The sequence below is a fragment of the Acipenser ruthenus genome, chromosome 26 (assembly GCF_902713425.1).
Source record: "Acipenser ruthenus chromosome 26, fAciRut3.2 maternal haplotype, whole genome shotgun sequence".
Classification (NCBI taxonomy): Eukaryota; Metazoa; Chordata; class Actinopteri; order Acipenseriformes; family Acipenseridae; genus Acipenser; species Acipenser ruthenus.
The window spans coordinates 26,482,051-26,496,718 of NC_081214.1; the positions used below are offsets into that span (position 1 = coordinate 26,482,051).

The 14,668-nt window shown below is 39.1% G+C and overlaps 1 protein-coding gene across 3 annotated transcripts in view; it reads right to left on the bottom strand.

Annotated features, from left to right (window-relative positions):
- Positions 1–14,668, bottom strand: part of LOC117430533 (X-linked interleukin-1 receptor accessory protein-like 2) — a 147,067-nt gene that overhangs the window by 98,787 nt on the left and 33,612 nt on the right. The window lies entirely within an intron of this gene.

Sequence of the window (14,668 nt, forward strand, 5' to 3'; positions counted from 1 at the left end):
TCTCAACATGGTTTACACAATTTACACAAGTCACAATGCAATCACGTACTCACTGCACTGTGCTACACAACCTGTCTCACTCTGAAAGTGATCTCAATTCATCATTTGAAAATACTGTATCCCCTTTAAATGAAGAGACGTCCCAATTCAACTACATAAATAGCATAGGGAAGAACCGTCTCCCAATGCCCATGTAAGCAGAAATCCCGATTATGCTGCGTTGACTGTACTCTGACTGCGATTCCGCTTCAGTTATTGCATTGCTAAATAATTGCAGCACTATGATGCTAAAACGCCTGAAATTGAGCAAAATATGAACCCATCAATTATGTTTATTAGAGTTTCTGTTGGTTTGTTTTTTGATGATCTGTTTCTCCGTATCGGAGGTGAATATATTCGGTACCGCTGCAATTCAAATATTCTTATGCCCTTTAGTTGTACTGTATGTTCAATGAGCGCAGTTCTCTTGAGCTAATGCATTATAATTATATGGGATTGAAATGATCACAGCTTGTTTCCTACAGCTTCGTTTCAAGCCTTACTGATGCCTTAGGTAATTTAGTTTGTGTTACACAGAGTTTGGACCTGGGTCTTTTGTGCATTACTCAGCTCTTGGGGCTCAGGGATTTGCACAACCTGCTGCTGTTACATTTTTAAAACCACTCCTAATCCTGTGACACTAAGTTCAGTCGTTTAATATTTCAACAGTCTTCAGGTCTGCTTGCTTCAGGTTTGCTGCTATTATATTTAATTTTGAAACATTACAAGACTGTGGGATGGCTGTTTTTATGCAGCGTGATCCAGGTATACGTTTAACTTCTTAAAGCCCTGTATGAACAAGGGGACTTAGAAGACCATCACTAGTATGTGTCTTAAAAGGAAAACAATATTGGACAAATGATTCACAGGATCTGTCAGCTGCGGCTCCCCTGCCATTTATTACATCTCAAAATACTCAACGTGGTCCAAGTATTCCACTTTCTATTTTGAGCTGATAGCCATTGATACTGAGACGTTTAGAAAAAGCACATTGTTTCACCAAATAAATGACTGATCTCAGCAATATTCTGGGTCACGCAGAAAGGAATGACCTATTTGTGTTGAGTCTCTCTGGAAAGGAAAAGGCCAGTTTTTAATTAGCATTTACCATTGATCCATACATTCTTAAACAGAGCACTTGTGTCTGGCCAAAGAAATGGCTGACCTAGAAGTGTCTTGGGTCATAGCAAGACATGGTTTGGAGACCTATGTGGGTCAATGTCTTCCTGCAAACTGATAAAGACTTATCTAATTACACCTTTTAGAGACAGGGTCTTGGTAGCACAATTATTTAGTCCCCCTGTCTTTAGCATAAAAAACAGGAAAGGTGCAGCTATTAATGATTTAATAATGTTGATTTATAGCGTGTTCTATTGGGATTTTTGAATGTATAGCCAGTGCCACAAATAACCCAGTTTCTTTGAATGGGATTTTAAAATATCACACTGAAACTGAATGCAAATGCCCCCAGGTGTGCTAGAGCAATTTACCTTTAGCATGGTGTTTTTTGCAGTTTTATCACGCTTTCCCCATTGTTCTACTATGCATTTCCACTGCTTACACTGGTTTGGCATGTTTATTAATATGCTTTATCGTACCTCTCTATTTTTTCCAATGCTTGCCTATGCTTTCACTGTGCTTTATTACACATATGCTTTTACTATGGTCAAATTTTATAAGGGAGGCATATAAAAAAAATAAAAAAAAAGTATATGCCTTTTTTATTTACAAAGGTTTGAAACCTGCCAGAGCTGTTAGAAATTTGGCCCCAGAGCAATACAAAGGATTGAACAAACACAAAGCCCATTCCATTCAAGATTACTGATATTCGACCCCAACCCCAAGAGGGCCCTCGGACACATTTTTCACTCAGTGTCCTGCATGATAAGTGACTGAGCAGATTTTAAAAGCCAATTTATAAAATGGCTTTGAGGCATTCAAATAGAAGGTGATATAGAGATTTAATAACCATTTCGATTGGCTACAGAGAGGAGCTTTGGGAACGTTAGAACTCTCTATTGAACACTCAAAGGTGTAAAAAATAAAAGTGTGATCAATTGACAGTTATTACCAATTATTTTTAGCTTTTGCCAGCACCTGGACTGTAACTTCTGTCAAGAGGCCGTGACAGATATGTAATATGTTTCCAGGAGTGGTATTCTGGTGTGGTTTTCTGTGAACTGAAAGCAAATCTATTACACTAAAAGGTAAGCATGACAATCTGCACATGGACAGCTGCAACGCCACACCGTGAACTCTTACAGGGGAGTTTTTACCAGGTAATCTTCAAAGCGTTTCATGAGTTACCGTCTTGTGAACCAATTGTACAAAATTACGATAGGGGGGCGCCTTGGAATTCATCACAGTGAAGAACTTCAAATACAGTCCTGCAAATATTCCAACTGAACTTCCCAGAATGGCTTCCCATCCAAATACAGAATGAATCCACCAGATAGAGCATGCGTTACGCTGAGATTCTTTCTGTCATGGGATTTGTTAAGACAATTTCTGCGTCAGTGAAATTAAATATTTTAGACGGTTCACTCGCATCCGTTTCAAACATCTTTCCAAACTGTGACCTGACCAGGTAGTTCAAAATATCTTCACACAGGGGTCTATGTTGTAAGGTTCCAGGGCCGTATTCACAAACCGTTTATGAAATATTACTGGGCGTTGCCAATGAAATCCAGCTACACAGCTGTAATATATTGTTGCTTTTGAAAGTGCACAAACGGATGTGCCGCACGGGCAAAGAGGCCCGACCGCTGGACTATAAGGATGGTATCAGCAGTCAAAGCCGTGCTCTGCGGGTTTCCACTAGAATATTAAGCAGCTCGCTGCAAATAAAACAATATTTCATCTCATGAAGGCTGAGATCAAAAACAAGGTCTGCTGAGTCAGGTCAGCGCTCATCTAATTCACTTTGCCCTTTTTATTTGAAAAGAATATTATTTCAAACCGTATCTCTGGTTTTCACATTGACTTTCAATACATCAGCAGGAAGAAGTCACAATACTGTATATTAAACTTAAAGTACCATCAGCAATTAATAAAACGGAGCAGCAAATAATGCAAGCAAGAAAACATGCTGGTATTTTAATTGTTACAGATGCCATGTGGTACTAATTCCATTAATATGCATTTAGTAAGGGCAGTGATGCTGCTCCTGAATGCATGGCCAGGGCAGTGCTGCTGCTCCTGAATGCATGGTCAGGGCAGTGTAGCCGCTCCTGAAAGCATGACCAGGGCAGTGCTGCTGTTCCTGAATGCATGGTCAGGGCAGTGCTGCTGCTCCTGAAGGCATGGCCAGGGCAGTGCTGCTGCTCCTGAATGCATGGCCAGGGCAGTGCTGCTGCTCCTGAATGCATGGCCAGGGCAGTGCTGCTGCTCCTGAATGCATGGCCAGGGCAGTGTAGCCGCTCCTGAATGCATGGTCAGGGCAGTGTAGCCACTCCTGAATGCATGGTCAGGGCAGTGTAGCCGCTCCTGAATGCATGGTCAGGGCAGTGTAGCCACTCCTGAATGCATGGTCAGGGCAGTGCTGCTGCTCCTGAATGCATGGCCAGGGCAGTGCTGCTGCTCCTGAATGCATGGCCAGGGCAGTGCTGCTGCTCCTGAATGCATGGACAGGGCAGTGTAGCCGTTCCTGAATGCATGACCAGGGCAGTGCAGCTGCTCCTGAATGCATGGCCAGGGCAGTGCTGCTGCTCCTGAAATGCATGGCAAGCTCTCAGCCTCCTCTCTGGGGTGTTGCACTCTGCCTTGAGGGAAGCAAGTTCCAATTATCATTGCATAATACTGGGATTTGAAGGGCAATGTTGGCTAGTGCCAGACTCTAGATGTAATTCACTCAAGCCTTCTCTCATGGGCAAAGCTATGCAAGTGTAATGGCCATTACTATCCACACAAGCGGCTGAAATGCACATTTCTATTGTGCAGACTCAATGCGCAAGGATGTCCAGCAATGAAACGCGTTAACTAAATGTGTTTTACATAATGGGCTTACAAAATGTCTTTATTATTATTATTATTATTATTATTATTATTATTATTATTATTATTATTATTATTATGCTATTACCATTGGTGAATTATCCTGGCTGGCATGAAACCTAATATTTGTTTGTAATAAAGTACTTCTGGGCATCTATAGTAATTAATTCAATTTAACAAATTAACCCCCCACCCATGACTCAGTGTATGTATTGCTGTATAATAAAAACCTGCAGTAGAATGTATTTGGAAGATTATCCTTACTTGGAAGATGCTTCATGCTGTAATGCAAACACAGAAGTAAAACACAGCCTTTATCCTTATATTAGCTGTTCTTACTTTTGTACTCTTTAACACACTTGTATTAGCTTAAGCTAAGTTACTGAGACACACTGTGTTTATTATCCCATTAAATGATCATTGTCCTTCATTAAAAATAATACCTATAATCTCAGGGACTGTTAAATTTAATGGAAAATCTGAAATGAACAGCTATAAACAACAAAGCCTCCCATTAAGGGACTGGAAAGGAAGACTGAAGTTAACAGATGGCTCTGTATGAAATGAAATGCAATATATCTGAGGTAAAATGCCCTTGGCTTCTGAGTGTCTGTCAGATATAACTAGAAAGCTCAAAGCTGCTGCACTGCGCTGAATTGAAGCGACCCAAAGGTAGCAGACCTTCAGAAGCCACAGGAAACACGTTCACCTGAACACAGAACCACTTAAAACATGAAAGACACAATTAACTCAGAGGGTCTTTAAATGATACTGTTTCACCTTCTTATAGCCGTCTCCAGTGTTGACCAATGAGCGTTTAGCACCCAGAAATAACCATTTCTATTCCTCATCTCATCTCCCTCAAAAACAGGCTTGCAGAATGTTCCCTTCCCTCCCAATTATATTCGGCTTGCAATGACTCACGGTCCTTCATATCTGCAGCGTGGCACAGTTAGCACTTTTCAGTAAGGATCTCAAACATACAAACAATCTGCTCACCATGGCATCACAAGTTTACGATAACAATGCTGTGTTTTTGCAAAAAAAAAACAAGCTTGTCTTCTTTTTTCAAGAGCTGCCTATAAATAATAGATACACTTTGCAATACAGGTATATTAACTACACTGTAGCTATTTATACTTTTGTTGCATTTATTTAATACATGTGCTGTACGTATAATAAAAAAAAATGATGATGAGGGGGTGGGGGGGGCTTTTAGTGTATGGAGTGACTTCCTCACCATCACAGAACTGTCTGTGGTGTGCAGTGTGTGTAGTAAATATAGGTAAATTATAACTACAACGTAACTACAGTACTTGCAGTTAATGTACCTGTATTTTGAAATGCATGCCCTGAACATGATATATAGAACATAAACGAATGTAATATTTTAAGTAGCGCATTAATTCCACTGATAGCAAACTGTATGTGTATAGTATTGAAGCAAAAATACAATTAGGTTGGTAATGTTTATTTGACCATTTATTAATGTTGTGATCATATGATTACAGTCAATTTAGTGTTAATGTTTGATATAAGGATTGAACTGCAGCTACAAAAAGTAGTTAGAATATAACTGAATGCGTAAAAATCAAATAACCCATCCTTTCTTAAAACTTCTTCAGAATTACATATGAAGAAATGCTGACCAATGCAGTACATTTCTCTCTCTCGTGTGAAACCTACAGTAAGTCTCCTTTCCAGTATCAGGAGTAATAAAGTCAGCATTTTCCTTCTTATTCAAAAATCTCCGAAAACGAATATTGACTTGACTATCTATTGTTCTTTAAGAGGGTTTATATTAATGGTGCATGTACGAGAAGCCAGAAATAAGACTGCCTGGAGCACAACTAGGGACAGAAATACCGCTGAAGTGACTCTCTGTGCAGAATATCTGCAGAGGAGTCTCATTTCACCATGCATATACATATATTTTATCAGGAAACATATTAATCATTACTGCTTAATATGACTGCAAAGAAATTCTGTGTAATTTAAGATAAAGATGAGGAATGAATATTACTCTGTACCAAATTACAACTGTTCAAAATTCAATGGAGACAAATTGTTCAGTGAAATTTGATTAAAAAAATAATTTTATATATAAAGGCAGTCTGGTGAAAACACAAGAAACACAGATTAAACCAGTATTGTGTTTGTGCTGCAAACTCAAGGTGAAACTAAAAACCTCTGCATTTCATATATTTTCTGAAGTTCTTGATAGTGTAGTCATATTAAATACGACTAAACACACACACACACACACACACACACACACACACTCACACACACATTTAGATAGTTCTGAATAATAACAGCATGTTAATGTGATAGACATGTATGGTTATTAAATGTAATTTCATGAAATTATAAAAGGAAAAATCCAGAATCCCAGTCTGGGAGGCTGCCAGCATCAGTTAACATGAGTAGAACAGAAACTACCTTCAATGTTGTATAAATATAAATACTGTATATGAAGACTAATCTATAACCAAATGCATACAAATATGGGATCCACCCAAAGGCCTGGTGTTTATTTTGGTTGAATTCCGGTCTCACAAAACAGCTGGACTAGCCAAAAAAACAGAATGTATAACAAGAAATAATTTTCATTTAATTACATTGCTGTTACATTGTTACAACATTGCAATACACAGATGTGTGTGTGTGTGTGTGTGTGTGTGTGTGCGCTCATACATAATGCAGCAAATACAATAGATCATAATCATAAATAGATCAGTGTGGGTTTGATTCAAATATTTGGATGATAAAATGCTGCAGCTGGATGTATCACTGCAATTAAGTACACAATATTGAACAGAAAAGGTCACTCCGGCTTGCATCTCATTTGCAAGGACATGCTAGTAATTGCGTGGGAAATCTGAAAAGTGGGAATTAAGTGTTACAGTCTCTTCTTTCAAATGAACCTCATCAACACGAATGCTTGGCTTCTGTCATTATCGTACTGCACGTTTATAGTGCCCCCAGCTATTTCAAACAGGAGGCTTCACTCTGTGCTTCACAAAGGGTCTATTCAATAAGCAAAAAGCATGTCTACTGAATTCAAGCAGAGCCTACCCAAGTTAAAGTGAGCCTCGAATGATTGCATCTGTACCGTTTCCAGCTAATACCGCATTGCTTTATCCTGGGCCCTTTTTTTGCCTTTTTTATTTAAGTCAATATTGACTGTTTATTTGCAGCTGCAGCAATATAAATAAGATGCAACAGCTGATTGCATCACACATCACAGCATGCAGAAACCATACGCTATATCTAAAATGGAAAACTATAGGAAATAACAGGTTTTTATCTTTTTTTCTTTAGTATTTGCATTTGCAGTGTATTTTCAAGACATGGTATTTTCAGACATATTGACTAGATAATGCACTCAATATAGAAAAAAAACTAAAATAGGTGTTTGTTGGCAATATCCAGCACCCTCCATGCTATTTATCCTTACGGACCAGTGGGTCTCAGATTCTTTCTAACTAGGACTGTTATCAAAGTGACTAACATATTCTGACACCCCCTAAATACACAACTCATTAATACACTAGACACCCCCTAAATACACCCTTCATTAACACACTAGACACCCACTAAATACACCCCTCGTTAATACACTAGACACCCCCTAAATACACCCCTCGTTAATACACTAGACACCCCCTAAATACACCCCTCATTAATACACTAGACACCCCCTAAATACACCCCTCGTTAATACACTAGACACCCCCTAAATACACCCCTCGTTAATACACTAGACACCCCCTAAATACACCCCTCATTAATACACTAGACACCCCCTAAATACACCCCTCATTAATACATTATAAGAATACATCTATATGTAGAGTTTTAAGATTTACAAAGAAAATATATTACTCTTAATGGGCTTCCATCACACAACCCAATATTCCCTGCAGTTGACTGAGCAGGGGGTGGTCTGATTCACGACCCCCCTGAAACCTCTCTCAGACCCCCCAGTGGATCCCGACCACCAGTTTGAAAAGCTAGTGGAGAACCCTTTCCCTGAGCTGCCCCTTTCCTGTGCAGCAGAGGAGAGCAGCAGTATTTAATAAGCCATATCAGCTGAGCTCCGGGGGAACATCAAGCTTGTTTTATACTTTGTCTATTCTGAGCTCTATTACAGTACTTCTCAGTTAAAGTGCAAAAAGCCAACGTGTATTTTTCCACTGTGAAGTTGCATTTTGACCCACTTGTTTTTTCAGTGACCCAAGGACTGTGACTGATTACTAACAGGATGATGTTAGTTCTGTTTTGCACAATATCTTTTGCAGTTTTCTCATGCTTTTCCCAGGGTTATACTATACATTTCCCATAGTTTACCCTGGTTTGCCATGTTTATTAATATGGTTTACCATGCCTTGCTATTCTTTACAATGCTTTACCATGCTTTCACTATGATTTATTACACTTTGCTGTGCTTTTCCTATGATAAACTTTTAAAAGGGAAGGCAGTAAAAAAGTGGTGACTTGCATCATTTCTGAAGTGGTTGTGAATAGGAGAGGCTGTGGGGCTTCATGAGGCAGAGAGCTGCTATCCCAAAACTTTAAATAAACAGTGTGCCTCCTCTCTTCTATTTCATCCTGCAGATTAGCACAGGTAATGAAAAAACATTTGAAATATATGAGCTCCCATTTAAATGTCAGCAATCCTAAAATATTAAACAGGAGAGTTTCGGTTTCTATTCTTCTTTTTTTTTTTAAATTTAGTCGTCACTTGCTTAATGGTTTTCTAGTGCCTTGACTAGCCCCTACTGAATTACTATACAACAATTCAAGTACTGTACATGGTCATCAGAACAGCATAGATGTGAATTCTGCACATTAGCTGCATAGCAGCCTGAGGCATTATCAATGTAGTCTCTCCTGTGACAAATTTACTTCCAGCTGTTCCAATTTTCCTCACATTTACAGAATCTTAATTGCTTACTAAAAATGATCATGTACACAAAGCATATGCTGTGTTCATTCCCTATGAAACCTGCATAAACAGGGAAAGTATACTATAGAAACTCATTCAATTTGATAGGTACAGTATGGACGGTGCTGCTATACACTGGTTGCAATGTAATTCCGATGGGTTCAGTGCCTATGCTATGAACAAGGACCCTGAAAAAAATGCAGAGCCCCAGTTCATTAATATTCAACAGATAATTACGCACTGAAGAAGGATTGTTCTTGTAGATTCTTTTAGAACTGATAAATAGCTGTCTTGGAGCGGCTGTAGTTTGTGACAGTCCTTGGGCTCCGCGGCCAGCCTAATTAATCTGCTTAATTGATTGATCTGATCTATGGTAAAAAGAGCTTGGCTGCTGAATTAGTTTTTCATCATCTTGAGTTATGGGTATAAAATCTGTGACTAAATGCTTTTTGAGAAACTGGAATTTTGATAGCGGGTGACATTACGTCCATCTGAAAAATTGCTTGCTGCAGAAACTTCAGAGATTAAAAATGACTTTGATTCAATAACCGATAATCTGCGGGCACAGTTATGAATTGGCCTATATAGGGGATGCCTATTGGGTTAGGAAGGCATCCCTGGGGGAAGCATGATCTCAGGTAGGTGAATACTGAAAAGTCATCTTGGTGTAGGGGATAGCGTGCTGTCTTTTGCATCTCGTTTCTTGCTTCATGCACGCACTTCCAGTTTCGATGTGTGCCATGTGTTCTTCTGGGTATCACTCAGAAGAATGTTACCGTGACCATAAAGATATCTTTGTGGAAGACAGCAAGGAAAGAGGGTACAACTGAAGTGTGCAAGTACTGTCCAGTTACTACTATACATATTGTGACAGAAAAAAATGCCAAAGCATTTTGGAAAGTAACCGAAAACAGCATATAAAAAGCAAAAGCCCCGAAGAAAAACAATTTACGTAAAACTCGAAAATAGCTAAAAATAAGTAGAAGCTCTAATTATAATTCTATCTATTTATATGATCCTAATACGATGAAGAAAGAAGAATTCCAAACAATAATACAATCTTTACAAGATCAAGAAGAGTGTGTCTCAGCGTGTGCGTGTGCGTGTGCGTGTGCATGGGGTCTATGTCTCAGAAATATTATTTTTTTCTAGCTGGAATAGTTTTTTTGTTTTTTTAAAACAGAATTTATTCCTAAAGGCAATCATGCTGCTGCGAAAGATAATTATTTACCACTTAGACGAGCAATACAAAGTTAATAAAAGTTCCTGGGTAGATCTGAACATAAAAAAAAAAAAAAAAAAAGATTCCAATGAAACAATATTTGAATTGGTATTTTATTTAATTGTTTCTTTTATTGTGAGATTGTAATAACATTTTTTTTTTTTTTTTAACCGCTAAGCTCCTTTGTGAAGTATTTGCTTTGCTTTGCTGCTGTTAACCGCAGCTGTTATTTCTTAAAGCTGAAGACATAAGCTGCAACATTTAGGTTAGAAGAAATAGTTATTTAAGAGAAGGGGCAGAGTGCATTAGCAGCCCCACTAGCACTGCTCTTACTTATTACATTAAAGGCTGCTTATTACAGGAGCTGGTACCCACCCACAGCTGTACACACTGACTTGTAGAACCTTGTACTGAACTGCTTTTCAAAGAGATGTTCTGCTGTAAAGGAAATCCTGTAGAGCAATACATACTGTAGTGCGCTCACTGAAACCTTCAGTCTGTGCGTGTTAAGTGTGAACATAATCCCCCCAAAAAACAACTGACCCAGTCCACTTTGTTTAGACTTTAAAACTAAGGAGTAACCACTCCTGTTTTAAACAAATTCAATTAGTTTCTAGCCAGAAGGAGCTTAGCTGTCTCAGTTGGAAATCAATGGCCCCAAATTGCTGTGAAGCCAGCAGCAGTTCAGTGTGCTGGTGCAGGAGCTTTCTTAATTAAACATGTCACTTTGTTCCTGCTAATTTTGGGTGGCCTCCATCCAGGGAGGACAGAATGCTGGAATGTAATTCAGGGAGTCAGCAATGCTGCTGCAGTAGCAGAGGAGAGATGACTGCTGGAATGCAATGGGTAACATTATGAGATGCTGCATACTGAACAATACCTGGGCAAAACCCCATGCTCAGATTTCACCTGCTAACCCTTCCTGGTGTTTACTTGTATAAAGAGGGGAGTCGGTTTGACACAACTCCAATGAAGGGAGATTGACAGTAATGAAACAGTACATCTGGGATGTCATTAAACATGTGCCCAAAAGAGCTGTCGTGCATAACTGTAATACTCCACTTTTATAAATGCCTTTCCCAATGAATGTTTATACAATGATTAAGTATCAATAAATGTCGACATTGAGCTTCATTGCTCTTTGAAACTGCATTATTCTTTGGAGAATAGAGTTAATGGAATAATCAATGTTTTTGTTGCATTGCATCTGATCAATAGGGAATTTAAAATAATACATCATCTAATTTGTCTGCGTTTGCTTGATGTTCACCATTATAGTGTCCATCACATACTTCACATAAACAGGACTGGCAGAAGGTCCGCTCTTTGTGACTGAGACGCTGCTGTGTGTGGTGCTGTTTATATTGTCGTACAGTAAATACAAACTCTGTAATAGTAGCTACGGCAGTGAGGTGCAGAGGGAGGCAATGCAAAAATGCATTTATTAATTCACACTGCTAAGACATGAACAGTACAGTAAGGCTAAGAAGATAACCAGTCACATGTACTCATGTATACCCTGGCTATGACTGCTATGGAACTGTCACTTGGAAAGGTGCATTCAGTTCTTTCTGCCCGAGTGAGAGCTGCTGTATCTGTTCTTCTGTTCACGTTTATTATATTCTGATGATCATCTCTTCAGTATAAACAGGTAATCGATGGACGAGGGAACTTTAACTTACAAATGTCACTGACGTTGGATTCACTTTTAAAGTTCAGGAGAAAAGCTAAATCCTGCCACATTGCCAGCGCATGGATTTTTAAAACACTGAGATCCTGCCAAACGTACTGTATGCTGGTTGGTTCAAGGCTTCACATATTAAGCAAGTGCAAAGACACATCGTCAACCCTACATGTTTGTCATTGTAGTTCCTTTTTTTTGCACTTGCTTCCAAATAGGGCTGCATATTTGATAGATATTTAAAATGATGTTGCCACGAGTAATGGATTTTTTTTTTAATGATCATGAGATTCTTGTGTCTGCAGTTTGATTTAGTGCCAACGAATGATTAGTTGCAGCCTAAGTTAGCAACACATGCCTGTGTCATTGCAAGAATAAACTAATCATAATTCAGTTGTGCTGATTACTGTTTCTTTTCTTAATCGTATTCTGTTATGCTTCTGTTATGTTCACAGATAAATCCACGTGCTTTTCTAGTATTTCATCTGGTCAGTCGCTGCACACCATCTTCCACTCACTTGCTGAAATACATACAGAGCTGCCATGTTAATTCCAGTCATTTCTGCTGTATGATGCATAGCTGTGCATAACTCCAAATTGCACACAGATAACATTAGTGTCATCACTGTAATGAAGTATTTCTATTTTGTTGTATTGTGCTTACAATTTGGATTGTGTTATATTCGCATTAAAAAGATGGATGTTAGAAACTCAATATTAATAATAAAGTGGTGTGGTTTAACCCCACATTAACCTGGTAGCTCCGACACAGAGGAGCAATAAAAACACACCTTGTTACATTGCATTAAAATGTAACTATGGTGTCCTAAAAAAAACCCATATTGATACTCTGGGCTATGGATTCTTTGTACACAGCAGACCTGTCAGCAGTAACATCTAGTTATAAAGAGGTAAATATAATATAAGATGCTGATGCTATTTCATTTAAGTGGCGTCTTTTTTCCAGTTTCAGGACTCGATTGTCAGGTGTGGTTTATTCCGGCAGGGTCTAGGTTGATCATATCAAACCCTTAGTGATGCAAGAGTTCATTTGCCAAGGAAATGAAGGACAGGTGATATTTATTCATTGTAACATTCATGAGGGATTGTCGGCGTTGCGGCAGCCTCAACAGGGGTGTCACTGTCTGAACAAGTGGTACAACGCATGTAAAATCCAGGATATCAGCGCATTACCAGCAGGGATCAATGAACAGAAGCAGCAGAAGCAAGGGATCTGAAGGGAGAAGGAAGGCTGAAGCATCTGCTGCAGGAGCCCGCAGTGCCACAGGACAGCATAGGACAGAACGCTGGTGGGCTGCAGTCAGAGGGAGAATATCTGTCAAGATCATCAGGTTATAGGGCAGCAGGGCATTTTGCTCCATGTCAGTAAAATAAGCCACACAGAATAAAAGGCATGATCCTTGTGGAACCACAGGTGTCTCTTTCCAAACTGCTTCATTTCTAAGGACTGAACATAAGAACGTAAGAATATTTACCAGCGAGGGGAGGTCATTCGGCCCATCAGTGCTCATCCGGTTCCAGGTAGCTATTTAATCTCAAAGCATCTCAGTGCTCCTGCTCCATATCCTCCTGCTCTCTGTGGAAAGACGTCTCTGCCCTAAGTCTATCTCCACTGAATTACCAGCTGTGTGCTCGGGTCCTGTTGTCTGTGCTGCTCTTTCAGCATTGACAAGGGGTATCTTTGTCAACTCCTTTTCAAATTTTGAATACTTCAGTTGTTCAAGCAAATAAACAGAGTTGATCTTAAATGTACGCATACAAAAGTTGTTTCAATCATGCGTTATCTCTCCTGTGTTATAAACCTTTTTAAATAAAATACATTATTACAAATATATTTTTTCTGGAACCAGTGGAATTTGGAAACTTTTTAGAGTAAGAAATGAGCTTAGCCGTGTCCAAACCTAATGCGCCTGTTTTTCTTTGCCTGTGGAGGTTGTGGCATTATTTTTTGCTGGATGAAGCATGTTTTCTCCAACCTAGATTAGGTGCTGTTCAATAGAAGTGTAATGGAATCTGTAAATCTGTCATTATTTGAGAGTGGTCTATCTGACATAGGAGATACAACACTGCCATTTTGCTGAAACTTATGAGCTGAATTCCAAGGATTTAGATGCATGAAAATCCCATATTGAAAACTTTTAAATCCAGCTAGAGGTTCAAGGTTTGCAGAGAAAAAAAACACACACACACACACACAACACACAACACAAAACTAAGCATCTAGAACGCTGGATGGATTAGTAATGCATTGTATTGTAAGTCGAATGCACATTTATCTGTGTCTGCATTAGAAAAGAAGCTTCCTGGGAGTGTATATGTCTCCTTAATAAATAAATCTACCAGGGGTCGCGGTCAGGTCATGTGAAGATCAGAGCCACCTCAATGTCATATGATACTGTACTGGGAACATTGTGAAGAAAGTGATTCAGTGGTTCTGTTTTCCAGAGGAAGCCTGTTGGTTCTGCATAGGAGGCTTTTCCAAGAGTGCAGCATCTCATATGGCTTTTGTTACAGCACTGGTGGGACGACAGACCAAATCTTCCCTTGGTTATAAATGTAGACGTCTTCATTTCTATCTATGGTGACACTGATAGTATCCTGAAAAAAGCCTTGTGACAAAAGTGTATCATTCTAATATTCTTAAACATAAACTAGGTGCAGTGCATGTGCTTACTATTATCAACATTGCACAACCTTTAGCTCCTGACTACCGCGTTATAAAGGGGGATCACTGTACTATCCTATACTGTACTATCCTATA